Source organism: Diceros bicornis, chromosome 33, assembly GCF_020826845.1.
Source record: "Diceros bicornis minor isolate mBicDic1 chromosome 33, mDicBic1.mat.cur, whole genome shotgun sequence".
NCBI lineage: Eukaryota > Metazoa > Chordata > Mammalia > Perissodactyla > Rhinocerotidae > Diceros > Diceros bicornis.
In genome coordinates, this window is record NC_080772.1 from 15,724,804 (window position 1) to 15,750,555 (window position 25,752).

Consider the following 25,752-nt stretch of genomic DNA (forward strand, 5'->3'; position numbering starts at 1 on the left):
TTAATATTTCAAGGACATCCCTCATGAGTTACTGGTGGGGTTGCAGAAGCTTCCATTCATGCCACCACAGTGAGAATCAAGAATTATGAAAGTAAAAGCAATTACCTCTTTGGATACATAAAAACAATATATTAAAGCATGTCATAAAGTACAAAAAGGAGGCATTTAGCAGAGCACAAGCAAGCAGCAGGCTGATTGTCCTAACAAAAGGGCAGAGAAACTCCTTCTAGAGTTCACAGTCCCGGGAGACAGAATTGCCTCAGCCAAAGAGAGGTGCAGATATGGGTTTTGATGGATTCTTATTACAAGTGGCCAAAGGCAAGGTCAAAGAACACCGAGGTTCAGATTTTCTGTGGCTGCAGTTGAATCTTGGAATAAAGAGAACCTTTGGGGGCTGGCACCGTGGCTTAGCGGTTAAGTGTGCGCGCTCCGCTACTGGCGCCTGAGTTGGGATCCCGGGCGCGCACCGACGCACCGCTTGTCAGGCCATGCTGAGGCCACGTCCCCCGTACAGCAACTAGCAGGATGTGCAACTGCGACATACAACTATCTACTGGGTCTTTGGGGAGAACAAGGGAAAAAAAGGAGGAGGATTGGCAATAGATGTTAGCCCGGGGCCAGTCCTCCTCAGTATAAAGAGGAGGATTGTCACAGATGTTAGCTCAGGGCTGATCTTCCTCACAAAAAAAAAAAAAGGGAGAGAGAGAACCTTTGGTTTCTTCTCACATGTTTTCCACACAGAAGATACAGCATAAGCAGAGAAATAAAAATAAGGAATCAAGGGAATAGTGAGTAGTTCTCTTTTGCTTGAGCAAAAAGTGTATGCACAGAAATAATGGCTTAAGTTGGAAAGAAAGGGTGATGGAGGGGCTCGAATGCGAAGCTAAGGCTTTGGGCCTTTATCCTAAGTGGAGTAAAGAACTATTTTCGATTTATAAGCAGGTAAATGACATATACACAACTCTGAACTCAGAAGGCTATTCTGATAGGCGTGTGCAGGATGGATCAGATAAGCAGGAACACATATCAGGTTTTTCTTATAACGGTCTGGGTCCATATGCCCCAGAGTGTCCTTAGAATACTTATCCTACAAATTAGACCTCAAGAAGGATTCCATGGTGACATAAGTTTGACTGATGTCATGTTATATCCACTCCTTGGAGATTCACTATATAAATTAGCATTTTAAAGCTTCTGAAAAAACTTATAGAAAACAAGGGCTGGGGGACTCTTTTAGATCAGAGACTGAGGAAACATGACAACTAAATGAAACACATGAAAAAGGACCAAAAAACAGACTTTTGTGGGACAGTTGTTGAAAATTGAATAAAGTCTATGGAATAGATAATAGTATTGTACCAATATTAATTTCCTGGTTTTTATAATTGTACTGTGGCATGTAAGGTGCTAACATTTGAGGAATCTGGATGAAAGCTATACAGCAGTTCTTTGAACTATTTTTTCAAATTTTCAGTAAATCTGAAATTGTTTCAAAGTGAAATTTTAAAAAATATTTTTAAATTGAAAAAAATACTGCATTCACAAATGCTTTTCTAAAGGAAATACTTTGGGGAATATTGGTTTAAGGAAAAATTATGAAGTGTCAGTGGGAATGGAAATCCGTGGATAGATCCAAAAAACATTACTAAGACTTGGCAAGTGGCTGTGAAGGTGAAGAAAAGAGTGCCATTCAGCCCGCATGCCTAAGGAGGGCAGAGGAGTGAGTCTCCATCCACAGAGTAGCTCAGGGAAGGAGCTGGATTGACAGAGAGAACAAATGAGTTTAGATTTGGACACATGATGAGTCTGGACTCCATTCTTGATCTTGACATGTTTTAGGTACATACATATATTTAAAAGCTAATTACCTGTTCACGATAAAGAACTACCCTCTCTTGTTCTTTCAATCAGTATAGGCTCCTCATTGCAATGACTGGCTGGGAAAGGGAAATTAGAGACCAATGTATCCAAAAGAATTTACAAGAATCTAACACGAATTTTTGACATCGGTTTATTTTTTATCTTCAAGGTATTCAAAACTAAACAATAGCACTTATTTTATTAAAGTTGTTGGAATTCTACACTTAAAATATGGTTCCTGGAGATTCTAAGATGACTCCTCAAATTCGAGCACTCTAGTATTATTAGTAAAGACAAGGTTACTCACATTCATTTTTCTACAGCCTGCAAAACAATGCAGATTCAAAGTGATTTTTTAAAAATTATATTCTCTTTACCAAGCAGTCAGACACATCCCCAGGCCAAATATCAGGTGAAAAGTGAAAATAACAGGCTTATGACTAAAGTATCAAAATTATTGTCTGAATTTTTAGCTTTTATGTAAATGTTTATTTTTGCAGATAGTTATTAGTACAATACCTTACAAATTTAATTATATAGAACATTTGGGGAATGGATTGTTCTGGAAATCTAAACATAGGGATTGGTCTTAACTGTTGAAGTTTTCTAAATGTTAACGATGTTTAATTTAGTAAAGGTAGAGACCAGCTGAATGCTCTTCATCAAGGGAGTAACATAATCAGAAATGTGCTGAAGGAAGTTGAATTAGGTAGCAGTTGTAGGCTTGAGTTCAGGATAAGATTTAGAGCTGGGAGGACAGCCGTGCAGGCAGGTGAGAGATAATGAAGCTTGGGCTAGAATAGCGTGAGGAAAATGAATCCAAAAAGACATATGGGAGAGGGACCCAGTCTGGAGAACTTGGTCACTAATTAGATGAGAAAGCAATGGAAAGGAAAATCCTAAAGATAACACTCAGGTTCTCAGCCTCGGTGACAAGTAAAATTGCAGTAATATTCAGAAAGAGGGAAACAATGAACAGAGGATTATTAAGAGTAAACTTAAGTCATTTCATTTAATCTATCACATAATAAAAAAATTGTAAAAGAGTTTAATTTTAATTTGAGGAGGAGAGTAAAAGAATGGGTCCTTTGGCCAGTACTGAGAAGCATGAAGCCTCTGAACCTGGTGATGAGGGTGGAGGGATGGTTGACTCCAAACGGGCAATGTCAGATACTGCTTAGCACTCTATATCGACTATTTCCTACTGTTGCCTACTTTCTATTTATTTTCTCCGAGAAAGTTTGTCCCAACATACAAAAAAAAATTTTTTTTGCTTTTTTTTTTTACCTGAAGAATTTAGCAACATGCCTTGGACATAAGAGGCTCTCAATGTATGTTGCATAAGTACTGGCTTGTGAGACATTTATATATACGTAAGCAAAACTAAGCAAGCTCATTGTAGAGACTCAAAAGTCATCTGAAGGAAATAAAACTGTGCTGTGAAGGAGTGACTTAGGGTGTGTTATGCTCTCTATAATTTACTTTAAAATAGTACAGCATATAAACAATGTGCTATATATGTGTGTTAACTTTACTACACATACTGGGGAGAGGGGCTAGAGGTGGGTCTGTCATGATGGGTTCTGTCATGATGGGTTCACACTTCTAGTATCCTAATCAGGAGGCTAGTTCACATTGGAAAGACTCTAAACAAAAGCCTACATGTCAGAGACAGCTTCTAAAAGCCTTTGGCATCTTTTATTTGATCAATACCAGAAAGTGTTTTATTGCATACTTGATATTAGAAATGCTGTTTTACTGATGAAATGAATGGTTCTCAAGCTAAGCGAATTGGCTAGAAATATTCTTCAGGCACTCCTGGATGCTTTGCAGGCACAGAGCATGTGAATCTGGTGAGCCCGCTCTCCACGCTCTGGAATGGGGCTCTAGAGTTTGGGTTCCTACCAGCCCTTTGTTCAGAAACTTGCAGATTCTGTTGCCTGACTCAGACTCTAAGTATGACTGCATCTTGCTACTAGAATATTGTCAGAAGCAGCTTGTCAGATGCCCAAAAGGACAGAGAGCTGGGACTTCTCTGAGCTTGCAGAACAGGTTTTGCGACTAGTTTTGTGCTATTTGCTAATAAATATTGGTATGTATGTGGCAGAGTTAATACTGGGACGTGCTTGATTTCTGGTAGCAGGGTTGTGTGAGAGAAAAACTTTATCCCTTGACTTCCTCTAAATAGCTACTCAAAAAAGGACTTGATTATAAATGATCAAATTGGTTTAGTCAGTACTCATCAGAGTAGCCAGAAAAGATGTCTCTTAGGAAGTGGCATTTGAGCTGATATACAAATGAAGTCATTTAGAGTGGGGCTAAGAATATTCCAGAGGAAACAGAAAGATTCAAATGGCTAGAGCTTAGGGAATAAGGGAGAGAGCAATGAAAGATGAAATCAGAGAAGTAGGTAGAGGTTAAAAGAAGATTTAGTACAGAATTTGAGTTGGATTGTAAGACACTGGAAAGATGGTACTGTGTTTCAACCAGGAGCATGGCATGATCTACATTTAGGAAAGCAACTCTGGAGCTGCTTGGAGAATGGATTGAAGGAGAAAAAGAGTAGAAGAAAATAAATTCGAGTAGACCACATGAGAGAAGACGGTGGCTTGGACTTGGGTGGTAGAAGTAGAGACAGAAATGTCTAGAGAATAGTTCTTGCAGGAGGAGAGGAAGTGGCATGTGAGGAAAAGGAAGAAATAAGGATGGGGCTTAGGGTCCGGATCTGAGGAGTGGGGTAGAGGATGCTGCTAGGTACTGAGATGATAGAGTCCAGGGATTTTGCTCCACTGGTAGCTTTTATCTCTTCTCAACATATAAAATAGTATCAATCAAACATAGATTATTTAAAAACAGTTTTAATAATTAAAGAAATATTTCCAGATATATCACAAAACTTACACAGTCAGCCTAAAAGAAACATCAACCTGAAGTAGAAGGTTTGCCTTCTCAGTTGGAAAATCCTGTCATTCTATTGGTTTAAAATTGATAGTCATTTCATAATGCTTTAAAGAAATTAGTACAGTATTAGCTATTCACTTTTGACTAAAAGTAAGATTGATGCAAGAAAGCTACAGGAAAGTGGTGCACTTTGTTTAAAGTGATTAATGTAAATAGCTCTTTCATTTAAAATTGACATATAAAATTCAAGCATATATTTGCAATGCATAATTGTTACTTAGTAGCAAAGATAATCAGGAAGTCGTGCAGACAATGAAACATGAACAATTAAAATCTTTAGGATACACAACAGCTTTTAATTAATCAGCTAAACTAATCCCAATAAATAGAAAACTGTGCTGTAAGGCTTGGCTGTAAAGGATTTTAAAACCAATGATAATAAAAATAAAAAATCATTGCTGTCATTTACTGGGTGTATACTATGTGCCTGGCATCTTTCTTTGAAGTGTTATCTTGTGTAATCTTTGCAAGAGTAATGCAAGGTAGGCTTTATTATCTCCAATTTACATGTGAAGAAACTGGGACATAAAATAAATATCTTGTCCAGGGTCCTGTGGTCAGTGATTGAGGAGAGGGCATCAAAATGCTTCTGATGTACCCAAAACCACTGTGCTTATTGAGGATACTTTGTCAATACATAAAATAAAAGGTAATATTGATATAAATGTATCTTTTAGTACATGCTTTGGAAGGATATTAGAGTTCTAAAGAGTCAATTTGTAAATTTTGTTAATCTGTTTCATAATTTCGTGTAAGTCAAAAGCTTCAAATTGTGAGATTTCTGTGTCCCATATGTACTGAACAGAGGAAACAAATTCTATCCCGAATCATTCCTGTTAATGGAGTGAATCATCAGACTGAAAATAAAAAGTACTAGATAATTCTTTCAGGTGGGGCTTTGGAAGACCTTTCTGTGGTTACATGTGAACATGAAACTATGCCAGGTTCTGGGACTGCATGAAAAACAAAGAGGGGAATGAGATAATGGGGGTTCAATTTATAGAAAGATTTCAATCTGGTAACCTAGAATTCCTTCTCAACTGTCAGTATTTCCTTTAGCCTCTATAACTTTCAGATTGATGGAAACACCCTGTCTATGCCCAATTCACCTGCCTCTAATCCAGAAATGTGCTCTCATCCGATTCTGTCTTTCCTGGAGTAAACGTGATATATTCAATTTTGATCTTTTGATTTCCTTTTTTGATCTTCTTCTCAACAGTCAGGATTTATATTTGTATAGGAGCTACACTGTAAGAAAGGAGGAGTTAATAAAAATTCCACAACTTTCATATGACAAGAAGTTAAATTGTTAATCTATAACTATATATATGACCATATATAGAGAGTTATAGTTATATAGATATATATATCTATATATTTAATTGCCATTAAGTGAAATTATTTCATCAATTATATTAAACTCAGTATTTTATATTCCACTTCAATACATGATTTGTTTCTACAGGATTAGCATTAGCATTCAACTAATATTATGTCATTATCATTTCTGGAATACACTTGGAAAATACAATTAAAATTCACAGTGCTATAATCTGAATGCTTCTGTCCCCTCCAAAATTCCTGCTGAAATCCTAACCTCTAAAGATGGTTGTAGTAGGAGGTGGGGCCTTTGGGAGATGCTTGAGCTGTGAGGGTGCAGCCATCATAAATGGGATTAGTGCCCTTATAAAAGAGGATTTAGGGAGATCCCTAGTCCCTTCCACCATGTGAGGACACAGCAAAAATGTGTCAGCTGTGAACCAGGAAGGCCACCCTCCCCCGACCATGCCGGCACCTTAATCTTGCACTTTCCAGCCTCCAGAACCCTGAGAAATAAATTTCTGTTGTTTATTAGCTACCCAGTCTATTATATTTTGTTGTGGCAGCCTGAATGAACTAAGAAAACCAAGTTAGGCCAAATATTTCTTTCTGAACTGTTTCAATACTACTTTGCAAATGACTTGAATCTTCATTGTTTGTTTCATTGCAAATGACTTGAATCTTCATTACTTGTTTTATTGCAAATGACTTGAATCTTCATTGTTTGTTTTATTGCCATAGTTATTATCAAGAACAAATGTTAATTGAGCATCTACTTTTGGCCTAGCACTAAACTAAGTAGATTCTCTATCTCAATGTAACAGATATAAGATATGTTGACATGGTCTTAGACTGATGATTGTTCATGATGAGAATAATATAGACAAAAAGAGAAAAGAATAATTTTCCAATAACTGTTAGTGCAGGTATCATTCTAAGCAGTTTATAAATATTAACTCATTTAATCTTCTTAACAATTCTATTATTACCCCCATTTTACCTATAAGGAAAGTAAGGCAAGAAAATACTATACAGCTTCCCAAGGTCATGTAGCCAACACATGGCAGAATTGAGATTTGAAACCAAGTACTCTGGCTCCAAATGACACATGGTTAAAAGCATGTGTTCTGATCTTCTAACAGAGATTGCCTTCAGAATTGGCTTCCAGTTAGATGTAACAGACATTTAAAATCCTCTTCGAAATCCAGAGGTGAGAAGTGTTCTAGGTTCCCTGAACCAGATGCTAAAACAAGGACGTGAGTGCAAATAGTTGATTTAGGAGGTGATCCCAGGAAGCACAGTGGGAAAGGAGTGAGGAAAGCTGATAAAAAGAGGGTTGTTGAGCAAGTTATCACTGTAAGCACAAGGCTTAAGCCCCTGGGGACCCTCCTCCTCAATTCTGTGTGTGTTCCCATCCTCTTTGGTTGAGCACTGCTCTAGGAAAGTTAAATCCCTAGCATTCCAGGATGTCCTGAACAGGGCCTGAGCAAGTTATATTGGGGCCAGCTAAATCTCTTCAACCAAGAATAACTGAGGTCAGTGTATTGGGAAGCGATGGCTTCCGTTATCTCACAGGTGGGCCAAGGCAATAGCGAGCAGAGGATCAACAGCACATGCTACAGCAAGGAAGAGCGGGCAAAGATATTTGCCTGCCAGCTTCCACATCCCGACTTTTGATAACAGGATCTCAATTGCTTTTTAGAGAACCACACATCTGCTCTTCCCCTCTGTATGTGGTGAAGGTGGGCTCTGGTTGCCGCAGAGGTAACCCCACTACCCTCCAGCTCCAGGGTTAAACACGAGACCAGGAATTGTCAATCATCATATTCCTTCCCCAGGACCCATGATTGGTTCAAGGATAATCATGTGAGGTAAGCTGATCCCTGAGACTCAGCTCCTCCATTCTTAACTTTTAGAAAATATAAATGCTTCCCTCTAAGGCTACTGAATTAGGAGGGCTTGCCTTTGCAGATGCAGGTGGCCACCTCATGGAGAGGGCTTACCCGAGAGGAAACAGCTGTAAAAAAGAGAGACATACAAGACAGAGGGAGACAGGCAGATGGAGTCCTGGACTGAGTCACACCCAAACCAGTCCTACCCTTGGAATTTTCAATTACATAAGTCAATAAACTCTCTTTTTTTTGCTTAAATCATTTGAAGAGAGTTTCTGTTACCAATACCATTTTGTAATAAATTTTTTGAGTGCCTCAACAGTCTCTTAACTTCTGAGTGTTTAATTTGTACCTAGTTAGGACCTCAGAATTTTTCACTGAAAGGGATCTATGAAGCCATCTACCACACACCATCTACAGCTGTGCTATCCAGTGTGACAGCCACATGTTATCATAGGGCAGACAAAATGTGGCAGGTCCAAACTAAGATGTGATGTACGTGTAAAATACACACTGAATTTTGAAGACTTAGTACATAAAAAAGAATATAAAATATTTCATTGATAATTTTTCTATATTGTTTATATGTTGAAATAAAAATACTTTGTATATGTTGGTCAAATCGAATATATTATTTAAATTAATTTCACCTGTTTCTTTTTTAATGCGGCTACAAGACAATTTAACATCACACGTGTTGTTCACATTATATTTCTACTAGACAGTGCTACTCAGTGGCATCCTTGACAAATGATGATGCAGCCTCTTCTTGAACATGCAGCTCATTACTCCTCTAGGCAGCCCCATCCGTTAATGGACTGCTGTAAGTGTCAAAAATGATTTTTTGTCTGTAGATCCAAAATCCACTGCTGTGGAACCTCCATCTATTGGCACCTGTTCTGCCTTCTCAGTATCAAGAGTATCTACTCTTCATTCACATCCAGCTCTTCTGGGTTGTTACTAGAAAATTACCATCCAACTCATCTCTCACAATCTTATCAAATAGGACATCACGGACATTTTTGACTAGTGCTTTGCTGACAAGATGCTGTATTTGCATTAGAAACAGTTGCAGGTTTACTAGCCACGGTCTTTTTTATGCTCAATGCAAAACCTGGCACTATCTCCTTCTTGTGAAGCTACAGGCAATGTATAGTCTTCTGCCTGAGAACTAACAAGCTCTCTCTGCCCCACCAGGTGTGACGTGGAGAGAAGCAGAAGTTAAGGTCATCCATCAGGGATGCTTTCGCCTTCCCTGAGTTCTATCATGGGAAAGGAACATGGACTTTGGGTTAAGAAGAGGACAGATGTCAAAAGGGAATGGCAGTTCTGAGTCCAGTTTCGGCATACAGCAGTCTGTTCCAAAATATCCTGCTTCAACCGAGGCCTTATAAGGCAGACTGGTTGTAACAATAGTTGAGATGGGCTTCTTGGTCATTAGCCTTCTTAAAGAAATGCCAAGAAATTTAATTCCCTTTTTAAATTTAGAAATCAAAATAAATAGGTAGAATGCCACAGATCGCTACTTAAGTATGTCACAAAGATTTCAAGTTCTTGATGCCTATTTTTATGATCAAATAGAATTGAAATCTTTCACGATAAAAAGTCATTGTTTAAGACATTATTATTGTCTGTGATTTTAACATATTCAAAGTATTTTCATTGCAAAGTTGTGGGCATACATGATAAACTAACTGTTTTTAATTGGAATTCCTTTTATTTTAGGATATTGACACTCTTGAAAAGAAAAACACATCTATCTGTCCAAAATTAACTCTTTTTTCATTTCTCATTGTTTCAACTTAGATTTCATCACTAACACCTAGAGTCCACATTTTGGTCTAGTGATCAAATAGAAATTTTTCTTGTCTAGGGAAAGCTTTTTATTGCAAATAAATTTCCTAATGAAGTTAAATAAAACAAGTTCAAAAATTAACTCCAGGGACTAATTAGAGTATCCAGGACACATTATTATGCCCTGATTTCCAGACATGTAACTTAAGAGGTAATAAATTGTGTGGTGATGAATCTAATTCAAAATATCAATAAAGCTAAGACACTTCACTGCCCTTTCAAATCCCATATTTGTCTTGTTCAATTCCTCTCAACAGCCACAGATTGAAATTCTGTCTACCTGATGCCCAAAACATTCAGTTAATTCAATTCATTCAACCCAGTTAATTCTATATGAAAAAAATATATTTTTTTCATCAACTAATTGACAAGCTAATTTTTCCAAAAGAGTTACTCAAAAGAGTCCCATCCTAACAAGGTTCTATAGAGATGATCTAAAATGTCAGAACTTCCATCTCATCTCATTGTTCCTTCAACAAGTTATTGTACTGCTTCCTTCAGCTTAAAGATAATCACCTTCAGCATCCAACAGTGCCTCTCTTACCCCAGTGCAATGAGCATTGTCAATGTCATCAAATCCAAAATTTCTAAAGTCTCATTGTCGCTAGCCTAGCAAATTAAAAGAGTTTAGATGATTCATCTAAACAGTTTAGAAATCCAGTCATCCTCTGAATATTCTCCTAATTTATATCTTTCCAACTCCCACCACAGAGTTGTTAAGCACTGCGATCCCCAATGACCTTTCTGTATGTGATAGATGGATCCTAAGGTGACCCCCAATAATTCTCTCCTTCTAGTATGTATGCCCTTGCATAATCCCCTCCCCTTGAGTGTGGGCAACACCTGGGACTTGTATCTAACCAACAGAATATGGCAAAGATAATGAGATGTCCATCCCATGATACGTTACAATATACGGCAAAAACGATGAGATGTCACTCCTATGATTATTTTATATTATATAAAACTGAGAGACTGCACATGTGCAGCAGAAAGTAGGGAGAGGGGGCACTGGCTCTCAAAGTATCCCTAGTTGATGGGGTGACTGCACTTATATGAAAAAAAGACCTGGAGGGCACAGAAGAAAGTAAAAGCTAGGGAAGATTGAAAATTACCTAAATTTTGAATGTACTTACTTTACTACCCACACATAGATGCATCAGCAGAGGGTAGAAGATTTACTGGCATTAGATGTTTAACCAAACCTTTAATCAATCATTGACCAACTACCAGGCTATGCAAACATAGTGGTGACCTCTAAGATCCAAGGATAAAAAATAAAATAGGATTTAAAACAAAACTAAACGGAGGCCTTAGCAGCCACATACCAAAATTAAGCCCAGACAAATTATTTTAAAACAAAGCAACAACTCACAGGTGAAAAAAAGCAGAATCCAGAGCTGCTATTATATGTTATCTAAAATGTTCAGTTTTCAGAAAAGAAAATGAGACCTGTAAAGAAACAGGAAAGTGTGACTCATACTCCATGGGGAAAAAATAGTCAACACAAATGGTCTTTGAGTGGGCTCAGATGTTGTATTTAGCAAAGACTTCAAATCACTAATTATAAAAATGTTCAAATTTAAAGGAAGTCATGCTTAAATTATTAAAGGAAAATATAATGGCAATGACTCAACAGTAAGAAATCTCAACAAGGAAATAGAAATTATAAAAAGAACCAAAAGGATATTCAATAATTGAAAATTATAATAACTGAAATGAAAATTTCACTAAATGGATTCAATCACAGATTTGCAATGACAGAAGACAGAATCATTAAACTTGAAGAAAGAGAAACAGAAATTATCCAATCTGATGAACAGAGGGGGAAAACTGAAGAAAAAGTGGACAGAACCTCAGAGATCTGAGGACAAGATAACAACACAATAACATAAATGTAATTGAGGTCCTAGAAGAAGAGATGAGAGAAAAAGTGGCAGAAAAAAATTTTTTTAAGAAATGGTGACCCACAACTTCTCAAATTTAGTGAAAAAATTGATCTACAGATCCAAGAAGCTGAGCAAACTCCAAGTAGGATAAATGATCAACATGAGATCCACACCTAGATGCATCGTAGCCAAACTGTTGAAAGTTAAAGACAAAGAGAATGTCTTGAAAGGAGTGAAAGAAAAACAACTCATCACATATGAAGAAATCACAGTAAAAATTAACAGCTGACTTTTCATCAGAAGCAATGGAGGCTAGAGGACAATGAAATAATGTATTTAAAGTGCTGAAAGAAAAGAAAATGTCAACCAAGAATTCTATTTCCAACAAACTGAAGGTGAAAAATGAAATACAGCCATTCCCAGATAAACAAAGACTGCGAAATTTGTTGCTAGCAGACATGCCTTACAAGAAATACTAAAGAAAATTCTTCAGGCTGAAAGAAAATAGCACTAAACAATAACTTAAATTAAAAGGAAGAAATGAAGAGCACCAGAAATGGTAAATATATGGGTAAGTATAAAAGACTGCCTGGATGAATTTCTTCTCCTAATTTATTTAAAAGATATAAGATTGTATAAAACAATAATTATTACACTGTATTGATAGGTTTCTAATATCTGTACATGTAATATATGTGACAATATTAGCGGAAAAGGGGAAATAGAGCTATGTTAGAGCAAAGTTTCTATAGTTTACCAGAATTGAACCAAATTAGCCTGATGGTTAATTACACTGTGATAAGTAAAGATGCATATTGTAGTCCTTAAAAGAACTACGAAAAGAAAATTACTTATAAAATATAGTTAAAAAGTCAACAGAGGAATTTAAATAGTACAATAAGAACAATAAACAAAATATTTGTTTAATACAAAAGAAGGTCATAAGGAGGAAAAAAGACATGACACATATGGAAAAGAAATGGAAATATTGCAGATGCAAATCCACCATGTGAATAATTATAATAAATGTGAATAGACAAACACTCTAATCAAAAGGCAGAGACTGTCAGCATAGATTAATGTTTTTTAAAAAAAGAGGAAGATCCAACTGTATGCTGACTACAAGGGGCACACTTGAGATTAAAAGATACGAATTAGTTGAAAGTAATAAGACAGAAAAAGATATTCCATCCAAAAAGTAACAATAGAGCTGTTAATTAATATCAGAAAAAAATAGACTTTCATAAAAGAAATATAATTAGAGATGAGGGGATTTCATAATGATAAAAGGATCAACACATCAAGACAATATATACACATCTAACAACAGAACCCAAAAGACATATGTAAAAACAGAAAGAATTAAAAGGTTAAATAGAAAATTTTAAAATGTAGTTGGATATTTCAATACCCTGCTCAAAATTAATTGTTAAACAAATGAGCAGAGAATCAGCAAGGATCTAGAAGACCTGCACAACACTAACAATCAACTTGACCTAACTAGCATTTATAGAACACTCCACCTAACATCAGAACACACATTCTTTTCAAGAGCACATAGAACATTTTCAAGATGGGCTGTGTGCTAGGCCATAAAACAAGTCTCAAATTTAAAAGAATTGGAATTATTCAAAGTATGTTCTCTGACCATATGAAAATTGAACTGAATGGAAACAAAAACATAATGTATCAAAATTTATGGGACATAGCCAACAGTTACTTAAAAGATTTATTGCTATAAATGGACACATCAGAAATGAAGAACATTTTCAAATAAATAATCTGTGTTCACCTTAAAAAACTAGAAAAGGAAAAGCAAACTACCCCAAAGCAAGCAAAAATAAGGCAATAAAAAAGATTAAAGCATGGGCCGGCCCCGTGGCTTAGCAGTTAAGTGCACGCGCTCCGCTACTGGTGGCCCGGGTTCGGATCCCGGGTGCGCACCGATGCACTGCTTCTCCAGGCATGCTGAAGCCGCGTCCCACATACAGCAACTAGAAGGATGTGCAACTGTGACATACAACTATCTACTGGGGCTTTGGGAACAAAAAAAGGAGGAGGATTGGCAATAGACATTAGCTCAGAGCCGGTCTTCCTCAGCAAAAAAGAGGAGGATTAGCATGGATGTTAGCTCAGGGCTGATCGTCCTCACAAAAAAAAAAAAAAAAAAAAGCTAAAAGCATAAATAATGAAATAAAAATTGAAAAACAATAGAGAGAATCAATATAACCAAAGGTTGGTACTTTGAAAAGATCTGCAAAATTGATAATCTTTTAGCTAGATTGACCAGGAGAAAAATGAAAGAAAGCATAAATTACCAAAATCAGAAATGAAAGAAGAGACGTCTCCACTGACCTTACAGAGAATGGAAGGATTATAAGAGAATACCATGAATAACTTTATGGAAACAATTTAGATAACTTACATAAAATGGACATATTACCAAAACTGACTCAAGAAGAGGTATAAAATCTGAAAAGAACAACCAAGAGGAAATAAATAAAATGAATTAGTAATTAAAAATTACCCAACAAAGAAAGGCTTAAGCCCAGATAGCTTCACTGGTGAATTCTATCAAATATTTTAAAAATATATAATACAAATCATTCACAAACTCTTTCAGAAAATAGAACAGGAGGGAACACTTCCCAACTCCTTTTATTAGTCTATTACTAACACAGCAAAACCACACAAAGACAGCACAAGGAAAGAAAACTACAGACCAATATCTCTTGTGAATATAGACATATGAATCCTTAATCAGAGATTGCCATGCTGAATCCAGCAACATATAAAAAAGTATTATTTTCACATGAAAACACAATGATATATTTACTTCACACCTATTAATATGTCTAAAATAAAAAAGACAGACAATAACGAACATTGGTGAAGATGTGGAGAAATTGGAACACTTATATACTACTAGTAGAGATGTAAAATGGTGCAGTTGATTTGGAAAAATAGCCCAATGGTTCCTCATAAGATTAAATGCAGAGTTTCCACATAAACTAACAATGTCCCTTCTAGGTATATACCCAAGAAAAATGAGAATACACATCCACACAAAAACTTGTACACAAACGTTCATAACAGTTTACTTATAATAGCCAAAAAGTAGAAACAACCATAATATCCAACAACTGATGAATTCCATACAATGAAATATTATTCAGCAATAAAAAGGAATGAAGTATTGACACATGTTACAACATGGATGAACCTCAAAAACATTATGCTAAGTTAAAGAAGCTAGTCACAAAACATCATACATTATGTGATTCCATTTATATGAAATGTCCATAACAGATAAATCTACAGGGACAGAAAGTAGATTAGTGGTCACTTAAGGCTGGGGAAGAGAAGAGAAGGAAAAATGGGAAGTGACTTATAAGGTTTCTTTTTAGAATGATGTGAATATTCTAAAATTAGATCATGGTGATAGTTGTACAGCTCTGTGAATATACTAAAAATCACTAAGTTGTATACTTTAAATGGGTAAATTGTATGCTATGTGAATTATATCTCAATATAGTAATTTTTTTAAAAAGTATCATATACAATGACCAACGGGGATTTATCCCAGGAATGCAAAATCCAAAAATCCAGTCTTTTCCTGCTTTTTTATTCTGCTAAAATTAATACTGCAGTCAATAGAGTTATTATCATCTTTTTAGAGAATTTTTAAGAGACAATATATCACTCCTCTCTTTTCTTTTTGAATTTAAAATCAAGCAGGAAAAGGGCTCAGGAAACAGATGAATGGAAATCAGAATATGAGCTTTATTCCTCATAAATCCAATTGAAGAACATGGCTTTAGATAGGCAACTAAATGGGCTTTCTAATCCCTGCTCCCAAATTAGGCACCCTCACAGCTGGACAGTCAAGCCTCCCTCTGGGGCCAGTGCTGAAATAAGTGGCAGAGAGCAGACAATGCATGCTCCCCGCAGGCGTGCAGGCTGCCTCTCTCATCCCCACCTCCACACCCCCAACAAAGAGAAAATGGTTGAACTCAAGTGCTCCCGAACTCCCTAGAGAAAGTTTAGTCCTTCCAAATGTGCACACAAAGAATGGAGATACATGCTACAAATTCGGATAATTTTGCAGAGCTACTTACACTAGACATATGAAAATCATAATTAAAACTCCATATTATAAATAAATGTTTGTGGAATGAATAAATAATTAACAATAATCACATTTATTGTGTTGTTGATTTAAAAAAAAAACAACAACAAAACAAACACATAGATAGAGAGAATAGATTGGTGGTTACCAGAGGAGAAAGGGATGAGGGGAGGGCAAAAGGGTTAAATGGGGACACGTGTATGGTGACAGATGGCAACTAGACTTTTGGTGGTGAACATAATGTAGTCTATACAGAAGTCGAAATATAATGACATAAACCTGAAATTTATATAATGTTATACACCAACATAACCTCAATTAAAAAAAAAGAATCACATTTAATAATATAGTACTGAATTGTTTTTATCCCACCCGAAATAACATTTTTTTTTAAAGTATTCTCCATTTTTGTATACTGGGGGAACGGCAGCTTGGAAGTGATTAGGACTTTGCAGTAAAACCTTGCCTCATCTCAATACTCCTGAGAGATTGCCACCTGCTTCCCAGGGTGGGTGCTGTCAGATACGATCACAGAGAGTGGCCAAGTTCTGCTTCACTACTCATCTATTCATAGAAGGATGTGCATGTTGAATTACAAAGATACATAATCTTTGCTACTGGATCCCATGGGAATCAATTCAACTCTTATCATATCAGTTTTTCATCAGGGCTAAAGACAGACATACTTGGATTGGAATTCTAACTCTACTATATCTGGTTAAACATTCAGAAGTTCCATTCCTTCATCTATAAAGTAAGTTCAGTAATGGTGCCTTTTTTACTGGGTTATTGCAAGGCTTGGAGACTATATATGTAAGGAACTAAGTACAGTCATTGGCACATAATATGCATTTGATAAATTTTAGCTGATAATAATGGTGTCGCAACCACCAGTGTGCCCATAAAGGTAAATTAGCTTAAGATTCACAAAGTGTATGGAACTCCTCTGAGAAAAGTGCTACATAAATGATAGGCATTACGTATAATATTATTATACATAGATCATCGAAGGCACTGCCTCTTACTGAAAACAAAGACATAATTAGCTACAGATGATTTAAAATGAAATTTTTTGTTGTAGTAAAAACCATCATTTTCATAGAAGATTAACAGAATAGTGTCTATCCCAGTACTTATGAGATAGCTGACATGTTTTCCAAGCAAATGCTTGGAAAAGTTGTGAAAAACACCTACAGAGGATCCATCCTGGGTGATCTGGGGAGCAGTAGCAGAAGGGCACAAAAAGAGAATTGGTCGTGTAATTGCATTCTGTCAAACAGCTAGATAAGCAGCCAGCAGTTTTGCATTAGAATGCATTTGGTTATCCCGTTTACAATGGGCTGGTAATCCTATAAATATTTATTGCTGAACTGAAGAAAGAAGCATAAGCTTTTACCCTTTGAGAAAGTTCTGTAACCTGTAGGGTGACAGTGAAGTGTGAAACCCCGATGATTTGGTTACTTCTTAATATGTTAAAGAGTAGATGGCGCTTGGCACATGTGAACACTCTGAATGCAGTCGTCAGAGACACGCTCCCGGAGGGCAATTGTGAGTATATGCTTCAGTGGGTGAGCTATCAAATCCACAGCTGCTCTCTACCTCGACCTGAAGCGGGACAATGTGGAACCCAAGGATTAGCAGGTTTAACCTTGAATGGTTGGGAATAGGATCAATCCCTTAGGAATAGACTGAATACAAGAACAAAAGGAGAAAGAAGGGGGAGAAATAAAAAGCTTTGCCTGAGATGATTCTGTATCTGTGTACATTACATAATGTTAATCCCTCGCTGTGGCTTGGAGGAAATAAACTGGTACTTTCTTTGAAAGATATGGCATCACTTAAGCAATAAACATATTCCATTTCCAATTCTATATGCTGTATGTGGCTAATAAACAAAAATCAAAAATATATCACTTGTGGTTTTGCAGATCTTTTCACAGCCTGTCTACTCCCCAAAAGATTTAGATATCTAATAAAAGCAGGAAAATAAAAAGACCAAAAATAGCTATTGATAAAACAACGAAAATAATAAAAAATAAGAGAAGAAAGTAGAGAAAGAGATCAAAATCTGCTGGCTGAGAAAATCTACAATAACTAAAAATGATAATTATGAACTTCCTTTGCAACTAGAACAAAGAGAAAAACAATGAACATATACTACCATCCTCTTGTTTTAAAAAGTTATGATACTTCTCAAAATTGCACATCAATACACCATGTGTTTCTCTTGCTGTGTTGGTGTGATGATGAGTACCAATAGGCAGTGAACAATGGGCTCATTGTCTCCATGTGTGTGTTGGGGGAGGGGGGTGAACAGTACATAGACTTTTGTTATCAGTTGAAGTGAAAGCTCAGAGGCTACTTATAAATTTGAAGGCTGAGATTTTTAATACAGCAATTCTGAAAGGGAAATAATAATTCTCTCTTAAACATCTGCTTTAGTTCTGGTACTTTCCAGGCACTGGGGATACCCGGAGAATAAGACAGACAGGGTCCTGCTTTCACTACACTTACAGGCTATTGAGAAAGACATAGTTTTGAACAAGTAATTGCAACTCTGATAAATATTACCAAATATTTACTATTATACTATTAGTGCATACTCCTGTCACTAATAGCAAGATGCTACCTGTCCCTGGTTAACCAGATCATTTATCTCTACCTAAGTGTGTGGTGGTGAAGAGTGCTCTGGAGTCAGAATGCCTAGGTTTGAATCCCAGGCAATGATTAGCCTAGAAGACCAAAGATTAGCTCTGTAACTTCAGCCAAGTTACTTAGCCTCTCCATGCTCTAGATTCCCCATCTTTAAAGTGGGGATAATAGTAGTACCTACCTCCTAAGTAATTATGTTATTGGGAGGATTAATGGAGCCTCTTCTCATGACAGTCACATGGTTCCAAGAGCATGCTAGCCAGAGCTGCAAGGTCTCCCTTGAGTCCTAGTCTGGGAATTCCTCAAACTCTACTTCTGCAGCATTCCATTCGTCGAAGGGAGTCACAAAACCAAACCAAAACAGACTCAAGGGATGGGGAAATGGATTCCACCTCTTGATGGGAGGAGTTGCAAAGTACCATGGCCATTTTTACAATCTTCCTCATGGCAGTGGGGATGAAAAGACTACTTAGAATGTAGGATGAATAGATCTTAGTGTTTGTTTGGATGTAGGGAAGAAAAAGGAAAGAAAGGAACCAATGATGACACCAAATTTTCTGTCCTGAGCAACTAGGTGGATACTTTTGCAAATCACTTGTATTGAATTGAGAATCAGCCCACGATTTAAACTATAATTTTAAATTGTGTTATTATGTAGTGTTTTTCAAAGGTACTAACCAACAGCTCAGGTTGTTTTGAGCATCATAATCCTCGATGTTATTTAAATATTATTGAATTTGCTTTGACTGTACCTCAAGGGCTAAAAAAATTCCTCAGTGTGCAGACTAAGACATATCACTTGTACTAGGTCTGTTAGAATGAATTCTGCATACACCTTGATTTATACCAATTATTTTGTTGTGGTTGTTTATGAGTAAAATATGAATGTCTGACTTTCTAGAAAATAGATATAACAAAGCTATATCCAAATGAATGATTTTGGTACTCTCCGTATATCTCCAGCACCCTAGCAATTACAGTGGAAAAGTGGAAAATGTGTTGATATCTTCCCTTAATGGAGAACTCCTAACAGGGTAAAGAGCCCATTCCACATGAGTGAGAATTAGCTCGTTCTAAGTAGCTTTTTACTTTCACTCATATAACGATTCAAAGCTTCTCTGTGAGAAAACTATTGCCCATATTCATGAAATAAATTCCATAAAAATTAATAGCATTACCTTACCAAAAGGCCTTGAAAGTAAATATCATTGAATATGTCTACCTATGTATACGAAAATTTGGTGGCTTTACTGTGAGTACTCCTAAATATCTCTCCCCGTCTCCCCTTCTTCATCTCCACAACCACTGCCTTAATATAGACTCTGAACAGTTTCTTAACTGATCTTCCTGCCTACAATCTCTCCCTGTTTGGGCTATTCTCTACAGGTTTCTGAAATGCAAATCTAAGTTCTCTACTTAAAAAAGATTAATGTCTCCACTTTACCCATAAAGTCCATTCCAAACCAGTATTTTCAATAGATTTCAGAACCAATTAACAGATTAATTTAAACTATTCTCAAACTCTCAACGGAAGGAAGGATACATTTACAAGGAAATTGAGTTATTATTCCAAAGGCAAACCTATTCATTTTCTTGGCTATAATTCAAGCAGGATGTTCAATAATTATTTGAGCAGAAATATTGGATATAAGTTGCATCTAGTGCTTTAAATTTCAAAATATTGGGGTTTATTTCTATTTTTTCAAGCTTATTGCATTTCACATGTAAGAGGCAGAGTATGAAAAACATCATGTTACCACATGATGAGTGCCTTTTGATTTTTGAATTTTTGAGTTGTTTGGGATCATCTTCTAAAATTCCACGTGTCTTAGGTTAATTAAAGCACACAATTACTGAGTACTGGCTTGTGCCAGAGATGGAAAGAAGAAAAAACATGATCCTTACTCTCAGGGACATCATGGCCTTTTAGACTGAATTTTAACGTGTGGAGTAGTTTAGTGTAGTACGTGCTAACATAAAGTTAGAGGACTAGATATCAAGGAAGACTGGAATGAAAAAGGAAACTATTAAATCTGGTTGAAATCTGGGCAAGTTTCACAGATCAGCTGGCACTTGAAATAAGTCTTGGAAGATGCATAGGGATTTACAGATAGAAAAGCTAGGGAATATTATTCTAGTCAGAGGGAAGAACATAAATGATTTTATGGACACATGAGACAGCATGGTGTAGGGAAGTAAAATGACTTAGCTAAGCTTAAGATTCAATGGGAAAAATGGTGGAAGGTGAGGGGCCAAAACATGCTGGGCTCCCTATTCTGTGCCTGCCCAAGATGGTGCACAGAGGGCACAATATCAGGTTGAACCACATTAGATTGACATTTTTGTAGATGAAGAGTCAAATATTGGAATTTCAGAGATTCAAACTTCCAAAATTCATCTGTGGAGCCTTCAACTTGGCATTTGGAAGTGAGTTTGTCTAACCTGACACATTTGCTTGAGAAGAAGAGAGGTGCCCTTAATGTTTTTCAGGTAAAGGATAGTTCACTGAGGAGGAACAAAAATAGCTCTCCCGGGACTCCAAGAACAGGAACTGGACTTGAACACCATGGAAAGTAAATAGACACGACCCCCACTCTGCCCTTGCCATGGCATCGCTGTTCTTTCTGTAGATCTATTCCACTCTTCCTTCTATATCTGTTGACTTCATTGGCTTATTCATAGTTTCCGCTCCTTCATGCTTTCAACTTACTATAAACAAAGCACCCCCAGCCCTTCTCCAAATTATAAGTCTCTGGCCTCAGCTTTCTCCATCAACTGAGAGTGTACACACCTGTTTTGAAATGCTGAGAGGATGAATCTCATTGACCCAGCTTATCTTCTGGTGTTAGGCTCCAGGTCACAGGCCAGTTTATAAACTGGCTGTCTCTTTGGGTCCACTACCTACCGGCAGGTCAATTATCTACGACTGTGTGAGCAGCATGGCTACTTAGTGGCAGGAGGCGTGGGTGTGGCCCCTTCCCTCAGAGGAGGGTGTGGCAGGCAGGCCTAGAGAACCAGACCAGCACTGCTCATTTGCCCCAGCAAGGTCAGGGTGAAAGCCTTTGAGTCAGTTCTGGAGGTCTGAGTGGACCTAATCTAACATTTCTTTCTCAGCTCTAAGAATGTCTTTAATATCATTACCGAGAATATTCATAATCCTTATCAATCCTGACATTTCTGGGTTAAAAAATTCCTATCATTGCTGGAGTTTGAGCTCAAGGGAGGGAAAAAATCCCTAATTAAGAAGCAACAGCATGATGCCCTGTTTTATTAACTAAATCCTTTCGAGGATATAAGTAATAGTTGACAGTCATTGCTTTTATACCTACCCATATTAGACATACTTGAATGTCTGCTTTCTGGTAAAAAGCCTCTCTTACAATGCCAGTAGCTACTAGGAAAACAAGTGAGCCGCAGTGCTGGCAATAGCTTTGCTCCCTCTTCTTATTATCTCTTAAGTCTTTTTTTGCCACCATTAGGAGCCTTTGCACACATAGCGTGTTATTTCTCTGTAGGAAGTAAGGTGGCTTGAATAGCAATAAATGGCCTCATAATGAGGTGATTATTTTTAACATGGGTAGATTCTAGTCCGGCTCCAATAAATATCTAATAGGGCATGAGAAAACATCATAGAAAATTCCTTTTTTGCTTCCTATGTGGTGTGTAAGTACAAGAAAAATCCATTCAACTGTCACTAATAAATGCCGTTAATAAAATGTCATCAGACAAAAGCGGAACTTGGTAACAGTACTTAGAAAATAGTCTTCAACCCTGAAGCTACTCTCGGGAAAATCTATAGCCCCCTCCGCCACCAAGTCTACCTAAAATACTGCTCTTACATCTATTCAAGTGTCTCTTGAGGTGAGGAGTTGGGAAGAGAAAGGTGGTAGGCAGGAGAACTGGGGGTCTCTTCAATCTCAACCCTCCTCCCAGCCTCAGTTTCTTTTCTCTTCATCTCCCACATTTTTTATTTATTTGAGGGAAGGTTGCCAGTAATGGGAGATTTTCTGACAGTTGCCTCCATCCCTAAGATACTGTATATAATTTGTCTTTCCAGCATTAAAGCAGTGTCTAACTTGGTGGAACTGCAGAGTAGGTCCCCAACACAGGGACTGTTAGGGGGAGAGATGGTGAAAAGCAGTGTGACCTCGAGAGCACAATGCTTATTGTGAGGGCAGTAGTCTCACTCTCTCTTGGCTCCTGCTTCTTCTTTTACTGTCTGTTTTCCTTCTAGTTCATTCATTCAATTATTCATCCATCCTTCCTTCCATCCATCCATCCATCCATCCATCCATCCATCCATCCATCCACATCAATCCGTCCCTCCCTCCCTCCCTCCCTCCTTCCCCTTCAGAGCACTTACTGTGTACCTTCTGTGTGTCTGTCATGGCACAGATGACCAGAGTTTACCTCAAGACTGGTCGTCTCAAAATTTCTGGAAGAGCGAGGTCCAGGAATTTGTATATTTAACAAACTCTAAAGGTAATTCTGATTCTCAGACCTGCATGAGTACCGCTTATTTAGAGGCTACAAATACGTAAAACCTGGATTCCTATCACCAAGGAGGTCTCCCTTTTGCTTTTCCTTGTTCACTATTCAAATCTTAACCCTATTCTTTCCCTCCCTCGTAAGTGTACAAACAAACAAAACAAGCTAATACGTCTGTTTGCTGCTCATATTTATAATTGAGCAAAATGCTAAAATTCAGCTAGAAGTTAGTGAAAGAAAGGTGTAGTTTTTTCTCACCATGTTCATGGATCCTTGAACTCATAGACAAATTCCTTGAGTGCCTGTGGACCTCATGCTGAAAAGTCCTGTAAACCAAGATTTTTAAAGCAGTGTCATAGAGTGGAAAAGCTGCCTGCCCACTTTAGTATCAGGTGGTCTTAAGTTTGGATCTCAGTTCCAGAATTCACTAGCTGTAGAACTTTCAGCTTAATTTCTCTAAGTCTTAATATTTTTCATCTCTAAAATACAATCAAAAGGGAGTTAACAACTTAATAATGCTTCATATTTTTTAATTTAATTTGATAACATAGGCGGTAGCCTGGAATATTGTGAATGTTAAAACCTATGTTCAGTGTATGTTTGTCACTCTATCCCATGTGACTATTAGTCACCTAAAACATCCTTAGGCCCAGAAAATCAATGTTATAACCACATCCGCAAATCTTCTCTTTTCAAAGACCAATTCAAAAAGTATGTTGGTTTGGGCAACAACATGACTGCCTTTAATTCTCTACCTTTAGTTTGAGGCCCACCAGGTTAGCTGTTACTGGTGATTTTAAAGTCAGCACTGGACGACACATACCGCCTGCAGTCTCCGCAGAGTGGACAAAGCCGCTGAGTTTGACTAGATGATTGCACTGAGCAAATACACATGACGCTCAGCGCTTCTCCAGTTGCAGGTAGCCAGTCTAAATTCCTCATAGGTAAGCCAATGGTGCCTAAATGTATCCAGAGATCTGGCTTTGCAGAGGATATTTTCTCTTTCCACTTAAATCTCAAAGGATCAGTTGAGCCAGGGGCCCCAGTCCCAGCCTATCTTGTACTGTGCGGAAGAACAAGTATGCACACATTACCGGGCACTGTGGAATTCAATTTAGTAGAAAGGTAGCATAATTTTTATGATGAGAACTAGTTCTTATTTCACATGTGCGTGTTTGCGCGAACGTGCATTGAACTTAAGAATTTAAAGGCGTTACTCTAGAGGGGCTGTCATTCTGAAAGCAGTCCATCAGCACCTCCACCCTGCCGTGCTGGTCCTCCCTGCAAAGGAAGAGTAGATTTCGTAAGGTCACTTGAGATTGTTTAAAGAGAGAATGGAGCGCTCTCCAATGCAGTTTGTTTAGAGACTGAAAGCTCCGCTGTGATGTAACAGGAGTTGGATGAAAATATCTTCTACCTATTGTTTCTTCTCTATTTTTCATTTGACTCACTCTTTCATTTATTCTCTGGAAAAGGCAGAATGTTTTGTTTCAGAGAAGGATTCCTCCTCTGAAGGCTTAAAAGTCTTTCTCACAGTTCTTTCTTTATCAAAAATCACTTTTATAGCTAAGCAATAGCATAGGAAATGGATTTTACAGGCCTTAAAACGTAAATAAATGAGCCTTCTTGTCTACCCAAAGTTCAGGAAAATACAGTTTACAGATAACAAATGGTGGAAATCAGTATAATAGATTCATTGGTCACAGGTAAATTTAGTAACGAGCACTTTTAGGAAATTTGTGGACATGTAAGTTAAAGAAACAGTTATATCAAAATCCAGGAGACCATGATCAGTTAAAACAGTCTTGGGAAAAATGGGTCATCCTTTTTAAACTTATAATGAAAGATCAAAAATGAGTGCTCTTCTGTTGTTCACCTGTGTCTCCTGGAAGACAGGAGTTCCTTCAGCTCTCACTGCCTTGTTTGTTTCTTCTAATGCTGGGCAGAGTGTTTGACATGAGGTGAGCTTTCAATAAATATTGGCTGAATGAATAAATGAATAAAGAAATGAATTAAAAAATTTAAAAATGAGTAACAATGTCTCTACAAGTTAAAGAAACCATAGTGTTAGGGTTGAATTGTATCATCCAAAACTTCATGAGTCAAAGTCTTAACTTCCAGTAGCTCAGAATGTGACCTTATTTGGAAATAGACTGGTGCAGATATAGTTAAGATGAGGTGGGATTGAAGTAGCATGGGCCTCTAACACCACATGGCTATTGTCATTATAAAAAAGGGAAATTTGGAGACAAACATATACACAAGAAGAACATTGTGTGGAGAATGGAGTTACGTTGCCACAAGCCGAGGAACTACCAGAAGGTAGGAGAGAGGCCCGAAACAGATCCTTCCCTAGCACCTTCAGAGGGAGCACGGCCCTGCAGGCACCTTGATCTTGGACTTGTAGCCTCCAGAACCATGAGACAATAAATTTCTCTTGTTTCATCTGTTCAATTTGTGGTACTTTGTTACAGCAGCCCTAGAAAGCTAATACATATAGCAATTGAGAATTTGGACGTGGGAAGAGCCCCAAAAATGTTGAAAAGAGACATTCAGAAAACATATCTCCCAGAGAGAATGGCCCAAGCACTAATCGGGATGCAGGAACTGGACTCTACTGCCTTGGAAGAGATGGGCAGGACCCTTGGTCTAGGATACTAGGCAGATGACCAGATGGGGACTCAGCAAGAAGACCAAAGCAGCTGCC

General features: G+C 37.4%; 1 protein-coding gene and 1 pseudogene across 3 annotated transcripts in view; both read left to right on the forward strand.

Moving 5' to 3' along the window:
- The window catches only part of NKAIN3 (sodium/potassium transporting ATPase interacting 3), a 605,922-nt gene that overhangs the window by 476,046 nt on the left and 104,124 nt on the right, over nt 1-25,752 (forward strand). The window lies entirely within an intron of this gene.
- LOC131396603 (bridging integrator 2-like) overlaps nt 23,938-25,752 on the forward strand; it is a 66,250-nt pseudogene continuing 64,435 nt past the window's right edge.